General features: G+C 49.9%; 1 protein-coding gene across 6 annotated transcripts in view; it reads left to right on the forward strand.

Moving 5' to 3' along the window:
• The window catches only part of PAX2 (paired box 2), a 115,495-nt gene that overhangs the window by 58,250 nt on the left and 36,509 nt on the right, over window positions 1-20,736 (forward strand). The window lies entirely within an intron of this gene.

The raw sequence follows: 20,736 nt of genomic DNA on the forward strand, positions 1-20,736 counted from the left end.
TTCCATTCCTGGAGCTGATCCCAAGCCCATTCTCCGCTGGAAAGGGCTGGAACTCAACTCCCCAGGTGCCAGCAGGTGCCCGCGCTTTGAACTGCGGGGAAACCAGGTCATTCTGACTCACTTGCTTCCTAACCTGACGCCATCTCGGCTCAGCACCTGCAGCAGGGTGGGAGGAAATGTGACTCTCAGATTCCCTGTGCGAGCAGCCCTTTCCCTACGACGTGCCATCAGCCACGTATTTACAGTGACATTAAGGGCCCCAGTTTCAGCTGGTCTCCTTCATTGCACCAAACAGACTTGCTTGCACAGTACAGGAGACCTACTAAGTATTTGGCCCTAGGGGTAGTATCTAACCCCCACCCTCAAACCAACAGAAATTAGGGATTAAGATTGCTCCTTCTCTTCTCCCCTTCCCACACAGGGTGGATTAATGGCTAAATAGATCTTGGAATGAGCAAAAAGCTGGAGAGCCAAGCCCACCCGCTGGTGTGTTTCCAGGTGGGCAGTGTAAGGAGTGGGAGTGGAGTCTCAGCATTCAGGAGAGAAGGAGGGGGGAAGGGTTGCGTACTTGTTGCCTTAAATCTGCTCTTGTATTTGGATGCACTCAAAATTGGGGAGGGACTGTTCAGAGTGTGAGGCCTGAGTTGTTTGACCCGTTCAGTTGTGCCTTAATTGAGTGATTATCAACCTTTCCAGACTACTGTACCTCTGTCACGAGTCTGATTTCAGCCCTGGGCAGAGGGCTCAGGCTTTGGTATGTATCTTAGCTTTGTAGGGCCCCTGCTTGCCACTCCTAATGCTAGCCCTGCACTTGAGACTCCTCTAAACCCATCCCATGACTCCCCGTTGACACACCCAGGTAGAGAAATACTGGCATAGTAGATAGAGCAGTATAAGCAAGTTGTCTGAATGAAATTTCAGTTTGTACTGACTTTGCTAGTGCTTTCTATGTAGACTGTTATAAAACTAGGCAAATATCTAGATGAGTTGATGCACCCCCTGGAAGACCTCTGCAGACCCCCAGGGATACGTGTATCCCTGATTGAGAACCACTGCCTTACTCTGTCACTTCCCACTCTTGTCTGTTGTGTGGATGGTGCCTCCTAGCAGTAGGAGACTGACTTGCCTACAACCCCCAGGCCAAATGGGGGTAAGTTAATGGCAGGGAGCCCGTGTTATCTGGAGGGTTGGGGAGAGGTGAAGGCTATATCTCAGCAGAAGAGCTGTATGGGGGGTTGTGCCAGCTACTTCCATGGCTTCGGTTCTCATAGGGTTCACGCACTCCTGAGTTTCACTTTGAGTTTCAGGTTCAAATGAACCCAGTAACCCCTAGCAAAACTTAGCTCCAGCAGCCTCATCCTGCCAGGTTACTGATGAAAACCAGGGACCGTGTCATTTGGAACGCAGAGATTCAGACGCCATTAAAACAAATGGGAAAACTCCCGCTGACTCCACTGGGAGTTGGATCAGGACCCAGGTGCAGATCCAGTCCCCAGACTGATGGCAGTGAGGTCCTGGGACAGTCCCACTATGGAAAGGGGTGGACATTAAGGGAAAGGTTGAGAACTACTGCCTCAAAGTTTGGGAGTGCTAGGATTCAGGGTTTTGGTTTTGACCTGTTGCTACTGGAATGCAAACCCTCCGGTAGTTTTCATGGTTACACCTAAAGCATAAATTGACCTGGATTCACTTGAAATTGAGGGGCCAGATTCCCCTATAGATTTGCAAACCTCTAGATACATCACGGCTGTGTTTGGCATTGTCAGGAAAACCCAGATTTGATAAGTTTCACCTGCAGTGGAGTTTTGCGGTGATCTGGCTCTTGGCAGGATCCCTTAGTACTCAGTATAATGCCAAGCAGATCATCTGGCATCAGTACTTTGCTATTCCCAAACATTGCCCGTGACAGACTGATCCACTCCCTAGATTTCAGTCCAAGAATCTGAGCTGTTTGGCGCAGTACAATGAAAGTACCAAAAAAAAAAAAAAAAGGGATCTGAAACCCAGACATACAGGGCAGCTTTTACTGAATGCTCTGATTCCTCCCAGATTTGATTTATTAAGGAAAGGAGTTCTCTGCAGTCCCTGCTTCCAGCCAGGAGCCGGGTGAGTCGTCGGACGTTCCCTGTGTGGTGCTTAGCACCCTCAGCTTTCAGTGCTGCCAGTGGCCGCTGCATCTTGCAGCGTGTGTTCAGTGCCTTCGAGGACTCTGCCCGTATATGTCTCCATCCTGCCCTCCCACGGATACCCCGGCATCATACCCCACCCACCAACAGTACTAACTGGAGATCCTCTGCTTCAGATCTCTTTTCCTGGCAGGAGCTCTCCCAAGGTGGTGTGTCTGCATCCAGCACCTTTCTCTTGTTCTCCAGCAGTGCTCTCCTAGCCTGGCAGGCTCCAATTTGTCTTAGCTGCAAGGTGGAGAGGGGTGGGAGGCATGGGAGACTGGAAGGGGTGATTGTTGGCAAGCCGCTGGTATTTTGTACTGTAAGGAGTCATCTTCCCGGTGTGTTCCATGGGTGCTGAATTATGTCCATAACCGTGATCTACTTGCATCTGTTCCCGGCTGGGGCTTGCTTCTTGCATTTAAAGAGCAAGAGTTTGCTTCCAAAGGCAGATCTGCAGTCCCAGCCATGCTAGGGGGCAGGGAACAGCCCTGGCAATTCCCCCTCCCATCTATGGGGTAAGTGGGAGTGCTCTCTCAGGAAGTCCCAGTCAGAGCAGAGGGGACAATCCAGGCTGCCCCTGGTTCTGAAAACGTCATTAGCAGGGCGGCTTGGAGGGGAAAGGGAGCAGAGAGGAGCCTCCGCCCTTGTCCACTCCTCCCCTCCCGCTCCTCCTTGCGGCAGCTGGTGCCTGCATTAGACATCGGTGCAGATGATTAAGAAGAGGGGAGATAATTATGTGTCAGGATGATGTAGCCAAACTCCCAAGTCAGGCAGAGGTAGCGAGACGGCTGCATGCGTTGGGCTAGGCGAGGGACACTGGCAGCCAGGTGTCCCTGCAGGGGAGGACTTTCAGGGGGCTGATGGGGGGCTAGGTGGAGGGGATCGCTTCGGGCTGTGGGAAGGGATGCTGTGTGCCCGCTAATCAGAGTCAGGAAGGGGACAGTCCCTAAAGGCTGCTTAAGGATTGCAGGGTCTGTCCCCCTATGAATACTTAGTACTTCTTTCAGAGTAGCAGCCGTGTTAGTCTGTATTCGCAAAAAGAAAAGGAGTACTTGTGGCACCTTAGAGACTAACAAATTTATTAGAGCATAAGCTTTCGTGAGCTACAGCTCACTTCATCGGATGCATTCCGATGCTTATGCTCTAATAAATTTGTTAGTCTCTAAGGTGCCACAAGTACTCCTTTTCTTAGTACTTCTTGTCATTCCAGCCCCTTGTAGACATTCACAGGTGAATCCTCAGCCCTTTTGGGGGGTGGGGGGTGTGTGTCTACACTGCAATAAAAAACCTGAGACTCAGAGCCCAGGCCAGCTGACTTGGCCTCAGGCTGCGGGGCTATAAAATTGCAGTGTAGACGTTCAGTCTCAGGCTGGAGCCCGGGCTCTGAAACCCACCCCTCTTGCAGGGTCCTAGAGCCCAGGCAGTCAGCTGACCCGGGCTAGCCATGGCCATGTCGTAGGGCAGATGTATCCATTGTTACCACCCAGCCGTCCCCAAAGAACCGGGCACAGAGAGGGGAATGGACCTGCTCAAGGCCACAGAGAGCCTTGTCCCCATATCACAGCCACACTAGGATCCCTGGCTCTTACTCCTGTGGTCCCTGCCTTAGGCTGAGCCCCTCTCCCTGCTGCGCACAGCAGGTCCAGCCGGGTATGGCAGCACTATGGCCGTGGGAGGGAAGACACGAAGGCCCCCAGTGAGAAGGTGGTGACAGCGATTGGCTATTCCCCTCCTCCTCTCTCCCTCCTTTCAACAGGGTCAGAAGGGGCACGTGAGAGAATGGGGAAACCCTGTTCAGACCCACCGATTCTAATAAAGAAATGAGTTCCACTCAGCTGCGATGGTGATGGGCATTATATACAAACTAGATAGCTAGATGGGCACATGGGGAGATGGATGAATGAATAATCAAAGCACCATTCCCAGTGCCCTCTTGTACCCTTTGGCCTCTTCAGGCTCCCAGGAGGACTTTTGCTCCATATGATAGGCAAGACCACTGTGATCGTTAGAAAACCGTCATGATTAAAGGCAGCTCTTTCTCTCAAGAGCAGGGCCTGGGCAGATTTCTTTTATAGATCCAAATTCTCATTTTGGATTCCTGTTCCGGTGTTGATAATTCCTCCGCTGTAACAACGGCAGTGTTTATTCGTAGTGGCCCGCAACAATAATAGCAGTATTTGTTGGTTTTACCGGCAATCAGATCTGCGGTGCTGACAATGGCAGCGATATTATCCACAAGTACTGTCAGCATTAGCAGGGATCATATCGGCGGCATGTTATTGGCAGGAGCAGCCGTAATGTGTCTAGTATTATTATTATCAGCAGTAATAAAACCCACAGGGCTGTTAGCATTATCAGCACTAATATCAGCAGTGGTTTTGTGGGAGAGAAGGTGGACGGGTGGTTGTTAGTATAAGTGGCAATAATACCCAGAGTGCTTCCAGTGTGATATCCCCAGGAGGAGAGAGGCTGAATGCAGTTCAGTGTTTTCCTTCTCTTTTGTAGTCTGACGTTTGGATGATTGGAATGATATACATCTAAATATGGGACACAGGGCTGTGTCATCACAGGGGGTGCAATTGTGCTGTTCCAGGCAGGGCAGTTCTGTCATTGCAGGGGGTGCAATTGAGTTGTTCAAAGTGGAGTGGCTACGTCGTTGCAGGGGGTGCAATTTTGTTGTTCAAGGTGGGTTGTGTCATTGCAGATGGTGTGATTGTGTTGTTCAAGGTGGCTGCGTCATTGCAGGGATGCGTGTGATTGTGGTGTTCAAGGTGCGTTCTGTCATTGCAGGTGGTGTGATTATGTTGTTCAAGGTGCGTCCTGTCATTGCAGTGGGGGTGTGTGTGATTGTGATATTCAAGGTGCGTCCTGTCATTGCATGTGGTATGATTGTGGTGTTCAAGGTGCGTCCTGTCATTTCAGGATGTGACTAACATCCATCAAATGTGGTTCTTCCTCTCCCCAGGGGGAGAATCGTCGGTGTGGCAGAGTGGTTTGGTTTTGGAAAAGGATTTGCTTTGTTCAGTTGGGTTGGTTAGTTTGGTGGTTGGTTTTTTTCCCATTAACATGGTTCCGTGTTTATGTGAGCGAAGATATGCGCCTCGCTCTTAGAGCGGAAAGCAGGGAGGTTTGAGCTGGCCCTTAGCTCCTGGGGGAGTTCAGTCCACAGTCCAGAACTGGCAATCGCTGCACAGATGGGCTTAACCCTTATTGTAGAATTCCTCGGGGTCAAAGGAGTGGAATTGTCGACCACCATCTCCATCCAGGAGCTCTGGGCTCTTAAATACCCCAGGCCCATGCCGTGAAGATCAGGATGGAGACTTTTGCACAAGGAGAGGTGTGATGTGAGTGCAGAAGTGATGTGCTTGAGCAGACTTGCTGCAGCTGGTTGTGTCATTGACGTTGTGGTACAATTGTATTGTTCAAGGTTGCATGGTTATCTCACTAGCGGTGGTATGGTTGTCATTGCAGGTGATTTGGTTGTGTCATTACTGGCAGCATGGCCATGGTACTCATGTTGGGGGGTCTACCATTACTGCTGGTAGGACGGTATAGCTGCATCATTGCTTGCAATTTTGCAATATTGCAGCTGAAGCAACTGTGTTGTTCAAGGAGGAATGATTGAATCATTCCTGATGGTGTGTTTGTGTCACTGCAGGCAGTAAGGTTGTTCCATTGTAGGCATCATCAGTACACCATTGCGGGCAGTATTGTTGTGTCACTTCCATTGAGGATGTTGTGTCATTGCAACAGATGTTGTCATTGATTGCAGGTGGAAGGGTTGTACCATCTGGTTGTGATACTGCAGGCAGTATGGTTGTGTTATTGCAGTGCTGGATGTTGTCATTTCAGGCAGTGTTATCATGTTGTACCATGTTTATTTTGGGGAGTGTAGTTGTATTGCTCCATCTTCCATGATTATGGCATTACAGGTAGCGTATTTATGTTGTTGCCTGTAGTGTGATTATCCCATTATCGGTAGTGTGGTTGCTTTTTATTGGTTGTATCAGCAAAAAGAGAAGTGTTTGTGTCATTACAGGGATATGCATTTGTGCTTTTAAATGCAGTGCTGCAAACAAGATGCTTGTATCATGCCATGGGAGTGTATTGCTGATGTGTGTTTGTGTGAGTGCAGTTGGATGAGTTTGTGTAATTCCATGTGGTTGTGTAAAAGTCACCTGAGTATGCGAGGTCACTGCAGGTAAAGCCTGGCAACATTGTCTGTGGTGTGGTTGTGTTGTTTCATGCTGTGCCTCGGTGTCACCCCAGAGGGGTGTTCACATTATTCTGTACAATTGCCTTGTTGCAGGTGAATGATTGTGTTTGTGGAACTGCAGATGGGTGTAGTTGTGTTGCCCCATGTGATAACCATGTGTTCTTATTGTCGCAGGTGGGTGTTGGATGTGTCACTTTTGGCAAATCTGGTTGTGTGTGAGGTGTGGTTGTGTTGTTTCGTGCTGTGATTTTATCCCCCGGCCCTATGATTGTGTTGTTTCAGACAGCGTGCTGTGCCTGCCCATGGCCGTGTTGTATCCCTGGAGGCAGCAGTGTCTGTGCTGAACCTACAGCAAGGCTGTGTCAATGCAGGCAGATGTAGTTAACAGCTCCCTCATGCACCAGATGAAGTTGTAGCTCCAAGAGGCAGTTTATTGTCTGTGAAGCCCCCATAGTCCTGACGCTGGTGAGACTCTCAACAGCAAGAGATTAGAATGTAGAAATGAGCGACACCTGCCAGTTGCCCCGCACCTCTCTGAGTGAACTGCGGAAGGATGGCCAGAAAGGGCAGAGCGTGCATGGAAGAAGAGAGGAGGAAGAGGAGGAAAAGAGGAAAAGAGGAGGAAGAGGTGATGGCAGAACAAGGCATAAGCAGCACAGCACTGATGAAAAAGGGCAGAATTAGCAGGTGCCAGTGTGGCTGTGCCAGAAATATGGGTTGTGATTGCATGAGATCTGTCTGTAAGCAAAAGAGACAGCCAGCCTGAGTGTGTGTGTGTGTGTGTGTGTGTGTGCACGTGCACGCTAGGGATGGTGGGGAGATGTGTGATGGATGTGCCACTACTGAGCAGAGTTGTAGGTAAGACAGAGTTAAAAGAAGGCTGGTTAGGCAGAACACATGCAAAGCTGGAGTTGCTGTTTAGTTTGCCATGGATCAGTAATACTGAGCACAAGCGGATCTGTCCTGGAGTGTGTTTGTGTGTGTGTACCTCTCTGCATTTGTATTTGTGGCTCCAAGAACATATGTGTATTTGTTTGTTATGTTTGTGTGTGTTAGTGTGTCTGGTTTCCACTTGTCTGTACATCTGTCCTTGGCAGAGTGGAACGTGTGTATTTGGATTTTTGTGCATGTTGTGCGAGCACTGTGCATATTAATTTGTGCATTGTGAGTATAGGCATGTTATACATTTCTGTGAATGCTGTGTATTTCTGTGAACACTGCATCTGTGTGCATATTTTGAGTGTATTTGTGTGAACAGTGTGAAGTTTTGTGTTTTGTAGATTTGTGTGAGTATTGTGCATTGTTGTGTGTAGCTGGATTTACGTTAGTGTTGTGTATGAATATGTATTTTGTGAATGGGGTGTGCTTGTGTGTATATTTTTATGTATGTGGGTGGGTGCTATGTACGTGTATGTATTTGTGTATTTGTATGTATATTAGGTATAGGTGTACTTGTGCAAGAGTTGGGCATTTGTGTGCATAGTTTGTGTGAGTGTTGTGTATTTGTGTGTTAACATCAGTGGATGTGCGTTCAGGTTGACAAATTGCTGTCAGAGCCTTGCGCACGTTAAGTTATTACCCTAAAGAGGGCAGGCATTCTTTGTTGCCGTGAGCTGCAAAGTATACACAGTGCTTGAAGGGGCGAGAGGGCTGCAAGGGGTTGCAGCCCCAGCAAAAAGAGAAATTTAACAATCAAGCCAGCTTGCTGAAGGGGTTTAGCTCAATCTAATCTGCAGCTCCCGGATTCTAACAGACCCCCCATTTTTCAGACCACTTCCAGCCCTGTGTATACAGAAAGCTGGAGCTGGGGGTAGCAACTGGCTGTTGTGGAGTTGTGTTAGGTAGAGCCCAGGAGACCTGGACACAGGGGATTGCACGTGTCCATGGTGGAAGAACTCTGGAGACTCCGTCTGTGTCTCTGAGGGTGAGTTACTTTAGCTACCCAGTTCCCATTGACATGTCCAATGGGAATCACGCAGCTAAAACTCCTAGCAATGCTTCAGAAAAGCACCTTCCCGGGTCCATCTTGTGTGTCCTCTCTGTGTGTTTCATCCCAGATCTCTTGGTGGACATCTGTCTCTTCGGGTCTCAGGGTCTTTCTGTCTATTGCAGTCCAGGTATACACTGCTGCTGTCTGCAGGCAAAGAGGTGGATGTTTGAATCTGTTCTGGACTTTGAGTGGGATGGGGGTCAGGGATAACATGGTGGTTGGAGTCAGGGCTAAGAAGGTGAGGGGGAATGGGGGAGCACAGTGGTGGAAATGGGGGATAGCAAGGCAATGGGGTAACAGCGCAATGGGGCGCCAGGCAATATTGTGACAAGGATGAGCAGTAATATGGCAGTGCAATGCAGGGGTGATGTGTTGGGGATCAGGGGTTATATGGTAATGTGTGGCAGGATGATGCAATGAGATCAGGAGGAACATGGAAATGGAGGACCAGGGTAACATGGCAATGGGGCGCTGGGTGGTGATGTGACAAGGATCAGTGGTAACATGGCAATGGGGTGCAGAGGGGAGGCTACGATGGGGCACAGGGCTAATATAATGATCTATATGGGTGATGTTGTAACATGGCAATGGGGCACAGGGCTAACATGGCGATGGGGTGCAGGGGTGATGTTGTAACATGGCAATGTGGCACAGGGGTGAAGTTGTGATGGGATCAGGGGAACATGGCAGTGGGGATCGGGATGATATGGCAATGGGAATCAGGGGTTATGTTGCAATGAGGCAAATGAGAACATGGGGTAACATGGCGATACCCCAGTTTGATGTAACATTACAGTACAGTCGGGGTAACAGCACTGAAGGTCAGTTTGACGTGGCAAAGGAGAACAGGAGTAACACAGTGATGAAGCTCCAAAGTAGCAAAACTGGATCTGTTTAACATGCCAATAGGAGCCAAGTCTATGTAGTGACAGGCCCAAGTCACAGTGATGGGGATCTGTTGTACTGTGGGGTTAGAGAATCAGGGTAGCCTAATGACTCGGATCAGTGGTGTTAGAGCAGGGGTGGGCAAACTTTCTGGCCCGAGGGCCACATTGCAATTGCAAAACTATATGGAGGGCCTGGTAGGGAAGGCTGTGCCTCCCCAAACAGCCTGGCCCCCGCCCCCTCCCACTTCCTAACCCCAACTGCCCCCCTCAGAACGCCCAACCCATCCAACCCCCTCTGCTCCTTGTTCCCTGACCGCTCCCTCCTGAGACCCCCCTCCCCTAAACACCCCCCCCAGGACTCCACCCCCTATCCAACCCCCCCTGCTCCCTGTCCCCTGACTGCCCCGAACCCTATCCACATCCCCGCCCTCTGACAGGCCCCCTGGGACTCCCACACCTATCCAACCTCCCATCTCCTGTCCCCTGACTGCCCTGACCCCTATCCACACCCCCGCCCCCCGGGACCCCACCCCCTATCCAACCCTCCCTGTTCCCCATCCCCTGACTGCCCCCCTGAGACTCCCTGTTCCTAATCCAACCCCCCCGCCCCCTTACCATGCCGCTCAGAGCGGCAGGATGGAGCCAGCCATGTTGCCATGCTGCCCGGCAGGCGGCGCAGTGAGGTGAGGCTGCAGGGGAGGGGGGACAGCAGGGGAGGGGCCGGGGGTGAGATTCTGTGTTAGAGAATCAGGGTAGCCTAGTGACTTGGATTGGCTGTATCACAGTGATGGGGGCTCAGTTGTATCATCGCAGTAGCATTGGGGTAGTATTGTAATGGGGACAGGTAGCCTCTCAGTGATGGGGAGCAGCAATACTATGGGCGAGGTGGGGAATCAGGAGTAACGGGGTTAACACCATGATAACACCGGGGGTATCACCATGATGGAGGTCGTGTACCTTGATGATGGGGCAGGTAGGGGCGCTGGTATCAGCTGCTGGCAAAACAAACAACCTACCGGGCAATAAAACAAAAACAAAGGAACTTGGAAGCACCTGACAGCCCCAATTCATCACAGCCCAAGTTTTTGTTTTTTTTTCATGTTCCCATTATATTTGTTTGTAAAAGTGGAAATCAATTTTGAAGGTAATTTTCTGGAAAGAATGGAAGGGAGGTGGGAGGGCCGGATAAGGCAGAGATGGCAAAAGGGAAAAAAAAAAATTTAGGCCAGGCACAGCCCAGGGGCAGCTCTTGGCAAGGTGAAAGAAAATTGCATATTCAATCTCCTTCCATGAATCTCCCTCACTGCTGCCCGCCTCCTGCTCGAAAACAATGAAAGCTTTCTCCCCTACGCCATGCAGCGCCCAAGTACCCGCACTCACTTTAACTTCAGGGTCATTAATTCACCTGATTATTGCAGAAGAGAGGGCTGCAGCAGCATGCGTTCTAAAGCCCTCCCTTAAAAACAAACATCCTTTGATTAGTCGAGGGTGGGGTGAGATAATGTGTTGTCTTGGACTAGAGCTGTACATGTTTGAAATGGGGCGTGAGGTGCAGCGGGCAAGCCATCCGGGTTGTGGCCAGGATGGTTGGAGAGCAAGCCTGGTTGCATACCTTTGTTGTGGTGGGATTGCAAATTAAAAGTAGCATGTTCCACTCTGCAGCTACCTTTTGGGGAGGGGAGGTGCACGGCAGTATGTGTGTGTTTGGGGGGGGTTGGTATGTGATCGCTGCTTCTTCAGCAGCCCAGCCGCAGTGTCACCGTGCGAGGTGACATTTGAATTTACAATTCTGCTGAGAAAAGCCATTAATTCACAAATTAACATTTCTCCCTCTCTCTCTAGCTCTCTCTCTCTCCCTCTCTCTCTATCTCACATGGATGTGCAAGCAATTGAAAAGACAAAGGAAATAGCCTTAAGGAAGAGACTTTACTGCTAGTCTGTCTGTGCAGAGATTGCTACCACTGTTTCTAGACAGATAAACCAATTACCTGAGCTGCTCTGTGCATGGCAGCCTGCTATTACTTCCCTTTGTAGAGCTGAATCCTTTGCCGGATTACGCTGTGTGTATCTCATTAATGTAAACCAGAAAGACACTGGGTACTGCCCCCTTCATTCTTCACAGCTGGAGGGGGTAGGATGGGGAGTGAGGGGCAGGTAGGATGTATCTGGCAGCGGGTAGGGTCTGGGCTTCTGACTTTGCCGGCCTGGAGAAGGCTGAGCCTTGGGAGTGTATGTGAACAGCTATGGTCAGCCTATCACAGCCTCAGTCTCTGACTTGGACAGTCCCACCACACATACACCCCTAGGTGTACATATGTAGGTAGATGCACAGGTATGCGCAGACCTTTGTTGATGCACATATACGGGGTAGCCAGACAGAGATACACACATGTACAGCTGTACATGCAGGGGCTTATACACAAATAGGCATGTGGTTTGACTATAAACATATGTATGTACTGGGCCACGTTCATCTCTGTCGCAAGCCCACTGATGTCAGTGGAATGATGCCCAGGGTGAATTTGGCCTATAAAGACATGTATGTAACTAGGCTTGGCAGAAGTCAACCTTTATTTTTTTTATAATTTCAACGGATAACATCAATGTTTCTTTTTAAGCATTTTTTTCAATTTTGATCTATTTAAATTTCCACAGTTGCAGAAAACTGGGGAGGGGGAGCAGATAATAATTATTTAATGACCATCAACATCACGTCAAAGTATACAAAGGAAATAGCCTTAACCTCTAAGAAGTTCTCAAGCAGCATTTTTCTTACTTTGCCTAGCTGTAAATTTCAGTTATCAGTGGAAATAATGTTTCATCGGTTTGCGCGGGTACAGTGACGTCAATGTCCATAGACCTTCACCAGTGAAAATGGAACCCTTCCAAGCCTACATGTAACATGCGATGGCAAAGGCTATTTACGTGAGTCCACTATCACTCTCTTGTCCCTGTATGTCACACTCATTCACGTGCACATTGTCACCCTTGCCCCCTCACTTTCACATCTGTTATGTATGCAATGCACACATATGTGCGCCCACTCACACCGGCACCCATGCTGCTTCTCTCGCACAAATGCTGGGGTGACCGTTACATTTTCAAGTCATGTCACTCCTCCATACAGAAACTTTGCACCCCAGCCCAGCAGTCATGTCCCCTTGGGGGCGATGAATCTAGGCGCACACTGAGTTAGCTCAGCCCTTTATTCTCCTGTTCACACATATAGGTGTGTTTGGGGCAGAGGACCCCCCTGCAATATGGTTTCTGTAGAGGCCTGCATATCTTTCCATGCTCTCCGACTACTAAAGTCATGTACACAGAACTGGATGGAGCTCATGGCCAACAGTCCCCCTCTGCACCCTCGTAGGGCTTGGTAAATTTTAGTTCCCGTCATTTCTGTAGAGGGTGGAGATGGGGGGTGGAGGGAGTTCAGAGATCTCCAGGCTGGGGTAAGGGGACCAGGGATGTTCAGTCCCCAGAGGGAGGTGAATATTGAAAGCATAATCTCCAGCTGGGGTGTCCTCAGAGTCATGGGATATGCATCTCTCTCCGCCTTCTCCCTGTGCGCGGAGAGCGTGCTGCGGGTCCCGCACTCTCTTTGACTTCGCTCTTGAAATGTGGCTGAAAACTCATCTCCTTTCTGGAGAGCTCCTGCCTCTCCCACGTCCCTGCGCGTCCCCCGTCCCTCCCCCCACTGTGCATGGCACACAGGCGGGGAACGGCATCCCACGGCCAGGCACTGGAAGACGGATCGCAATCAGCGAGGGAATCGGCAGGCAGCGCCGGTAATTCAAACCGTCCTGACCGTTCAGTGAACCCGAACCTGCTGACCTTGACAGCAGTAGACAACGGCGGCCTCAGAAATCCCAACCTTTATGGAGGCGTCGGTGGAGGATGGCTCGTGTTCTCTCTCCTCGACCACATCCAAGCGGCTCTGGGGCCTGACAGTCAATCCCCTGTGTGCCGATTCGCTCCTAATTTGGCCGTCTCTGTGCTCACAAGCCAACGGTGGAGATGACGTAACATTAAGCGTTGTTTGTTGCCCGCAGATGGAAACCACCCCTCCAGAGGCAAGTCTTCGTCTGCTAAGGGAATGCACTGAGCACCTTGGTCTTGGTCTGAGCCAGGGGAAATCCCCCGAAGTTGGGGATTTTAGAAAGGTTGTCCTTATTTGAAAGAAGAGCAGGAGCTCTTTGCTTGTCTGGGGACGGCATCAGATCCTCCAGCTGCATTTCACTTGATCCAGGGGAGGTGGGGAGATCTCACCTAGCGATTAGTCCACTATGAGTGAAGCAGAGGAGGGAAGGTGATTGGAGATGGGGAGAGAGAGAAGGAGCTCTGGCTGAATTGTGCCACAGGAACTTGCGTTCAAGAAAACACAGTTTATGAAGTTTTAATTCACCTCTCAGGGAACATTGGATCCCCTCCAAACGCCAGCATTGCTGCCAAATGGCTCCTAGAACAGACGCGCCCGCTGGCTGGGTCAGCCTGCCGAGGCTGGGGCGAGGTTATGATCCTGTGCATCGAGGACGTCTCCAGTAGTTGTAGGACCCTGGGGATGGATTACCTGCCTCTCTAATCTGCCTATAACTCTTTGAACCTCATTCTCATATCTAGGAAAGCCCCTTGGCACTGCTCTGGCAGCTTCAAGTGGGTCCCAATGTAATTTGTGCCCACTTTAAGGCTACCATAGTGGTGGAAAGGGAGGGGCCTTAGTGTCAAGGAGAATAAAGGCCTCAGTAATTGCCTCTGTCCACCTTTCTATTGAACTCTCTCGCTCTCCCTCCATGTAGCTCTCTGCTGAGATGTGTCGAGTGCCCAGCTACATGGGCTGTAGGGGTTGGTTCTCCCCCTTCCCCCAAGCCGGGCGGGAAGGAAAGAGCCTGCGGGGGCTGAGAGCGCGGAGAGTGTTGTTTGGTTCAGGGAGGCAGCCAGCCCGGGCTGAGGAGCTTCCCTTCTCCCCCTCGTGCTGTGTTTGTCAGCAGCTCACAGGTGTCGTACAGCTGCTGAGGCAGAGAATTTCCATGGGCGCAGCTGGTGGGCCAAGCAAGGGGGTCTGCATGTCTCCCTGGGACAGGCTCCTAATGAAGTGTCTTCACTAGGCACTTAATTAAACTTTAACGTGACACCAATTGCACATGAAACACGCACCAGGCTCTGGAGGACCTGCTAACCCTCCTGGAGACGCTTCTCCACAATCAATGCCATTGCAGGAGGTGGTGCAACATTTCCATAACTGGGCTCCCAGAGGGGTGAAGGCTTTTGTGGCTGGGGGGAACTCTGGGCTAGGGGGAGAAGGCAGGAAGTTCTAGAGAGATAGGCTCCAAGCACAGAGTTTGACCCTGCATTCAGATCTGAACTTTCCCATATTTTGGGAGGATTTGGTTGAGTCCCATATGCTTTCACCTCTATGACATTGGGTGCATCTTAGCCTCCCAGTGGGAGAAATAAATATCCTGTAGGGCCTTAAAGGTCTTTTGGGTTTTTTCTGCCCTGCTCCCTTTTGTGTGTCTGGAACTGTTTTGCTAATGATGAGCAGAACTCATATTGCTTTAAGGGACTGTTTTTCATCAGTTTCATTTTACATTGATATGGCACCTTTCATTTAGGAGGATCCCAAAGCGCTTTCCCAGCTAGTTACAGGAGTTATGGGGAACTAGGGTACAGTGACACTCTGTTTATATGGTACTGAAGTAGAGTGCACATCCCAGATAGTTGCAGTGTATTATAGCATTGCATGCATGCAGTATTTCAGTGCATTGCACTTTTCAGTGACCTTTCTGTCACAGTTCAGTTGCTTAGTGACAGAAAAAAACAGGCTGTTTTGGAAATTTTCACTGTATAGGAACCACTTTAGTCCTCACTGAGATGCAGCTAAGTCTGGGGTGGAGCACAGAGGTTACTGAACAGTGCAGAGCAATGACACAGCAGTTTAGGAACGAGACTGCCATGTCCAATTGAAACTGCATAGGGCATTTAGCTAGGCAGTGAGTAATCACTCAGGTTGGAATTTGTCAGGCCAGCCGGGTTAATGTCTGCACTCTTGCAAAAAGTGCCATGGGAATTTTAACAACTCAGAGTGATCAGAGCCTTTGTTTTATGGCACATCAAAAAGATGGCAGCCTCTAACAACATCCCCTCTGGGGCACTGGTTCACTGCTGACTCAGAAGAGTGTCCAATAAAATGATTCACTGGCATCTGGCTCAGGACTGGAGTGTGCGTTTGCCCCTGCTGGTGTGTATGTGGGGGATGGGGAGAATGATGGGAATGGGGCAAAAGGACAGGGATTTGTGGGTTCTGAGGTGACCCAGGGTAGGATGATGTAGGGGGAATGGGATCTGGGATTGAGAGAGAACAGAATGGAACAGAAAGGAGAGAGGAAGTAAGGAGTATTTTATTGGGAGGAGAGGATGGGTGAAACCAATAAAATCTGGGGAGTGCATAGAGCTGCCTGGGGCTTGAGACAGGTCAATTGATCTCAGGCAACCAACTGCTAAATCAGGCACCAGCACCCTGACTGGGAACCCGAGCCTCTCAAGAAGCAGGGAGATGGGGTTGCAAGGGTACCACCGTTCCCTCCTCATCTTTATTGGTTCCGGTAATGGTGTTGATTTGCATGTCAGGCAAAGCGCTGCTTGGGGAAAAAAAATCCCCTCTGAGCGTGGCGGTGTCAGCGCTCGCTGTTGTTCGACAGTGTAAAATTAAATTAATAAAGCCCCCAACACAGGAAAACATAACAGGAAATTAATGGCCTTTACTGTCGATCTGATGCAGTCATTTGCAACCCTGCTTTCCGCACCAAAGGCTTCATAAATGCAAGCAGTTTCTCTAAACAAGCATAGTTAGGGCTGCATGCAATGTAATTTTTTGCCTTGCTTGTGTCCTTTTGAGCTAACAAAAGCCACCATTTTTAATAAACTCACCAAGGGGATCCTCACCAGGTCCAGCACAACGACACACAGGCTCAAGATCTGAAGGGAGAGAGCTGTACCCCATGACAAAGCCAAGTAGGTATTCTGTCCTGGGAGACGGAGCTGCAGTAGCCCTGCTTGCTCTGCATTAGCTAGGCAGCAGCATTCTGCCTGCCATCTCCGTGCTAGAGGAAATGTATGCATCACCTGGGGAGAGGATTGGAGGGCCAGATCCTCAGCTGGCATAAATCAGCATCGCTCCATTGAAATGAATGGAGCTACACTGACTTATACCAGTCGGGGGTCTGGCCCATTGTGTAGTACCATTGCTACTGCTCCACTGATATAAACAAGGGAAGTACGCACACCAAGGACAGCCGCATTTCTATCTTCTAAAGGGTCAAACCTAACACAGTTAGCAAGAGTTATTGGACCGACATTCTGTTTTCTGTTACATTGGTATAAACCCAGAGTGACTCAAATTCAAATTCTGAATTTGAATTTGTACATTTGCAAACTGTATTGAATGCATTTTATTTTTGTATGCATACACCCACTTCATTAAATGCACATTTGCATGCTCCACAGTAATCCAATGCACATTTGCACACAGACCTTAATACATATGCATTTGCACACATAAACACAGCATTAACTGCATGCTCTTTGCATGCACAGACTTCATCCAGTGCACATTTGCACACTCACACAATATTAAATGCACCTTAGCCCCCACAATTAAGAGTATTTTTGCACCTCCTGTATTAAATGCCCAATGCACATACCACATTATCCATTCTGTACCCATGCACATTTGTGTATATGCAGTCTTCCTCACTCATAGATTCATAATCCTAGCTGTATATTGATGCCAGAACACACAGCCTTGCTGCCGTTCGTCCCTCCACCTGTCCAGATACACAGCAAATGTGCTTAGTTTGTATGCTGATTGGTGACAGAGATCCCTGCTTACAAACTGACATAGGTTTGTTGACCTGGGGTTTGCATAAAGAGGTTCAGACACATAGGTTTACCCGATGCATATGGACATGGGGGTTTGAATACATATTTGGTTTTTTTGAAGGCTAATATCCTTTTACCAAGCTGCTATCCCCCCACCCACTATCCCTGCTTCCCTGCAAAACCTCCCACTACTGCAATATTCTTAACACATCCCTTCTCCACCTCATTACCCTCCCCACCTTCCTGGCACCCTTCAAACATTGCTCCCATCCCCGTGAGCTCCTTCCCAGCTGAATTGTCAGCATACCTGAATCCCTGCCCTTCCCTTCCACCCTGTCTGCACCAATATCCTCAGTCAAAGCCCTATGTGTTCTGGCAGCCCTGCTCGACATGGAATTGACTCACCCAGAGACGGTGGTACCCTAAATGTAGGGCAGAGCCCTCTGGGGGGAGCTGTGACCCCCATATTTCAGCCTCCCCTGCTGGGTGGGCCCAGGGAACGTCACAGACAAGATGCTTTCTGCCCCCTGCCACGAGTATAGGCCTCCTCAGGCGTCACAAAAGCTTAGTATTGATATAAGCATAGAGGGGCCAAACTGAGGTGTCTGGAAATGCAGGAGCTGTCAGACTGGATCAGGCTCCAGGTCCACCTCATCCAATATCCTGTCAGTGGCCAGCACCAGATGCATCAGAGGGAAGTGGAAAAACCCTGCAGTGGGCAGAGGTGGAGTGATATGCCCTGCTGTGTTTCTTTCTGGCCTCCCATATCAAAGACTAGCTTGAACCCTGAGCAGGAGGTTTAATCTCCCTTCCAGAGCTGGGGCTTTGCTTCGTCTCCAGGAGAGCTGCCCTAGGGCTTTGGAGCAAAGCTCCGTGGGCCTGTGCTGAATGCAGTGAGAGCCAGGGGGTGTGCAGGGCTGGCTGCCGTGAATGACAAGCGCTGAGTATTGATCGCGTTCTGAACTCGGCCCAGCCGATGGAAGGTAATTAATGACTCCATTTGCCTCAGTACCGAGGAGAACAATTGAGTTTGAAACTGCAACAACTGGCACTACTGTGAAAGCCCCCACAGTGGATGTCCAGGAAAAATACCTGACAGGCCCTGGCTGCACTGGGACCTGGCAACACATCAGAGGGGGGAAAAGAGAAGGGGAAAAGGAGGAAAGGAAAGAGCAGTGTTGCTATAAGGGGAGAGATGTGTGTGTGGTTAAAACAGAGCTGAAGCAGCCGTCAGACAGAGGGCCAGGACAGGGAGACCAGACAGCAAGTGTGAAAAACTGGGACAGGGTGGAGGGTAATAGGTGCCTGGATAAGACAAAGTCCCAAATATTGGGAATGTCCCTATAAAATCAGGACATCTGGTCATCCTAGGCCAGGGTAGTGCTGGGACAGACAGATGGCGGGGACCATCCCCAGGATGACAAAGCTGGGGAAGAGGGACAGCGTTTCTGTCGCAGCTTCGCTTACCCAGATGCATTCCCCCTGAACTTCTGATGAGCGTTGCTGTGTCACCAGGCAGGTATCCACAGGTCAGATACATCCATTTTTGTTATGAGTGTGAATATTATTGGTAATGCCACCGTGCTAGGCACTACACAAACACACAGTGAGAGAGTCCCTGCTCCAAAGAGAACATAGTGTGAGTGTTATGTCATTTGTATGGATGTTCTCATGAGAGACGTAAGTGTTTCTGTGTCACCTGTAGGGCTGTTTCTATGATACAGGGGTGTCCCTGTGTCACCTATAACATGGAAACACATTGAACTGTAGAGCTATTTTCTGTGACATCCTGGGGATGTCCCTCTGTCACCTGTCAACACGTTTCCATGTTACCTGTATGGCTGTTTCTGTATCATCCATGGGGATGTTTCTGTGTCGCCTGGCAGCGTGTTTCTATGTTACGTGTAGGGCTGTTTCTGCGATAACCATGGGTGTGTTTCTGTGTCACTTGGCAGTGTGTTTCCATGTTACCAGTCGGGGTGTTTCTGTCACACACACAGGGGTGTTGATGTGTCTCTTGTCAGGCGGTTATGCCAGTTGTGCAGTTGTTTTCAGGTTCTCCTGGCAGCCTGCTGGGAGCAGATGTGGTTCCCATTGTGTGTGTAGGATTGGTTCTGATTGTACTTACACCATTCACACACTGTTGTAAGAAAGATTGTGACTGTGGTCTGTGGTCCAGCTCTCAAGCTATTCGTGCAGGCCTTCCTAATCCAACATGGGGGCCCTGTGTCACTGGGCTGGTGGGGTCCCTGGTCCAGACACGAATGGGGGGTTCTCTTGCCAATCCCAAAAGTGTTGCTACCTGCCTGGGCACTTTCTTGCCTGTCACCTGTCCAATAATCCTGCCTGCAGCCTCACTTCACCATAATAACGCCCTTCTCTGTCATTCCTTCCTTTCTACCAAACCTAACAGTGGTCCCTCCCTAGCTGAACCCTGTCTCCTCTCAGAATCTCCCTGCTTCCCCTGAGCCTTCCCCATGACCCTCGCCCTCCTCCATGAGCCCTCCGACCCACAGAAGCTCTCTCGCCCCGTGAGCTCTTCTCTTTGCCCTTCCTCCTTCTGAACAGCCCCGGGCTCTTTCTCCAACATCCTCTACTCCTGAGCCAGCCCTAGGACCTCCCTCTTACGTCTCACTCTCTACAGTCCCCCCTGGCCCATCACGATGCCCATTCTCCACGGTATCTCCTCCCCTTTCCCATCCCATACTCTTTCCCCCAAATCCTTCCTTCATTCTGACCCAGTGTCCTCTGTCATCCCCCATCCCTTCTTCATAGTGTCTCTCTCCTCTGTTTCTCTCCCACCCATGGTGCTGTTAACCATGGGGATTTTATAACAATTCTCATGACATTTGGTGTTTTCCCTAAGGCCCCAGCTCTTGGAGTCATGTGATTAGGTGAGAATCTCAGCTCCCTTTTTTTAAAAAATAGAAGTAAGTTTCTAGCCCTTGTGGTTGCAGTTGAAAAGGAAACCTGACAGGGTCCGATGGCAGTAGGCAAACACAAATAATTATAGAACCTCCTTTAAGTTCACTTGATTTTTGAGGGCCAAACTCATAATGGTGGAACTCTGTGAGCTGGCGACACTCCACCTGGAAACCCCCAAATCTTTGACCTTCTCTGCTCATAAGCCACCTCTCAGGGACAGTGTAGGGAACTCAAAGCACTGCACTGTAGCCCTGCTTTCTTGTGTTTATAATAAAAACACCTACCTCCTGGCAGTGGTAGATCTCAAAGCATGTGGCAAGTTTTTGAATATATTTATCCTGTGAAGCAGGGAGGTGGTATGATCCCCATTTTACAGATGGGAACTGAGACAAAGCAAGGCTTGATAACTTACCCCAGGTCATACAGAGCAGGGAATTAAACCCGGTTCTCCCAAGCCATAGGCTACGGAACCATCCTTCTTACCCCGAGGGAGAGTTTAGGAGATGACCCTAGGCCAGACCAGCCTTCGCTCCTCCCTTCTGCGCCGTGCTCCTCATCTCTCGTACATTTTAAGGTTAGCATGGGCCATTCTGATTGCCTACTCTGACCTCCGGTTTAGCCCAGGTCAGAGATCCTCACCCAGCGATTGTTGCACCAAGCCCATAATTCCTC

This window comes from Dermochelys coriacea, chromosome 7 (genome assembly GCF_009764565.3).
Source record: "Dermochelys coriacea isolate rDerCor1 chromosome 7, rDerCor1.pri.v4, whole genome shotgun sequence".
Classification (NCBI taxonomy): Eukaryota; Metazoa; Chordata; order Testudines; family Dermochelyidae; genus Dermochelys; species Dermochelys coriacea.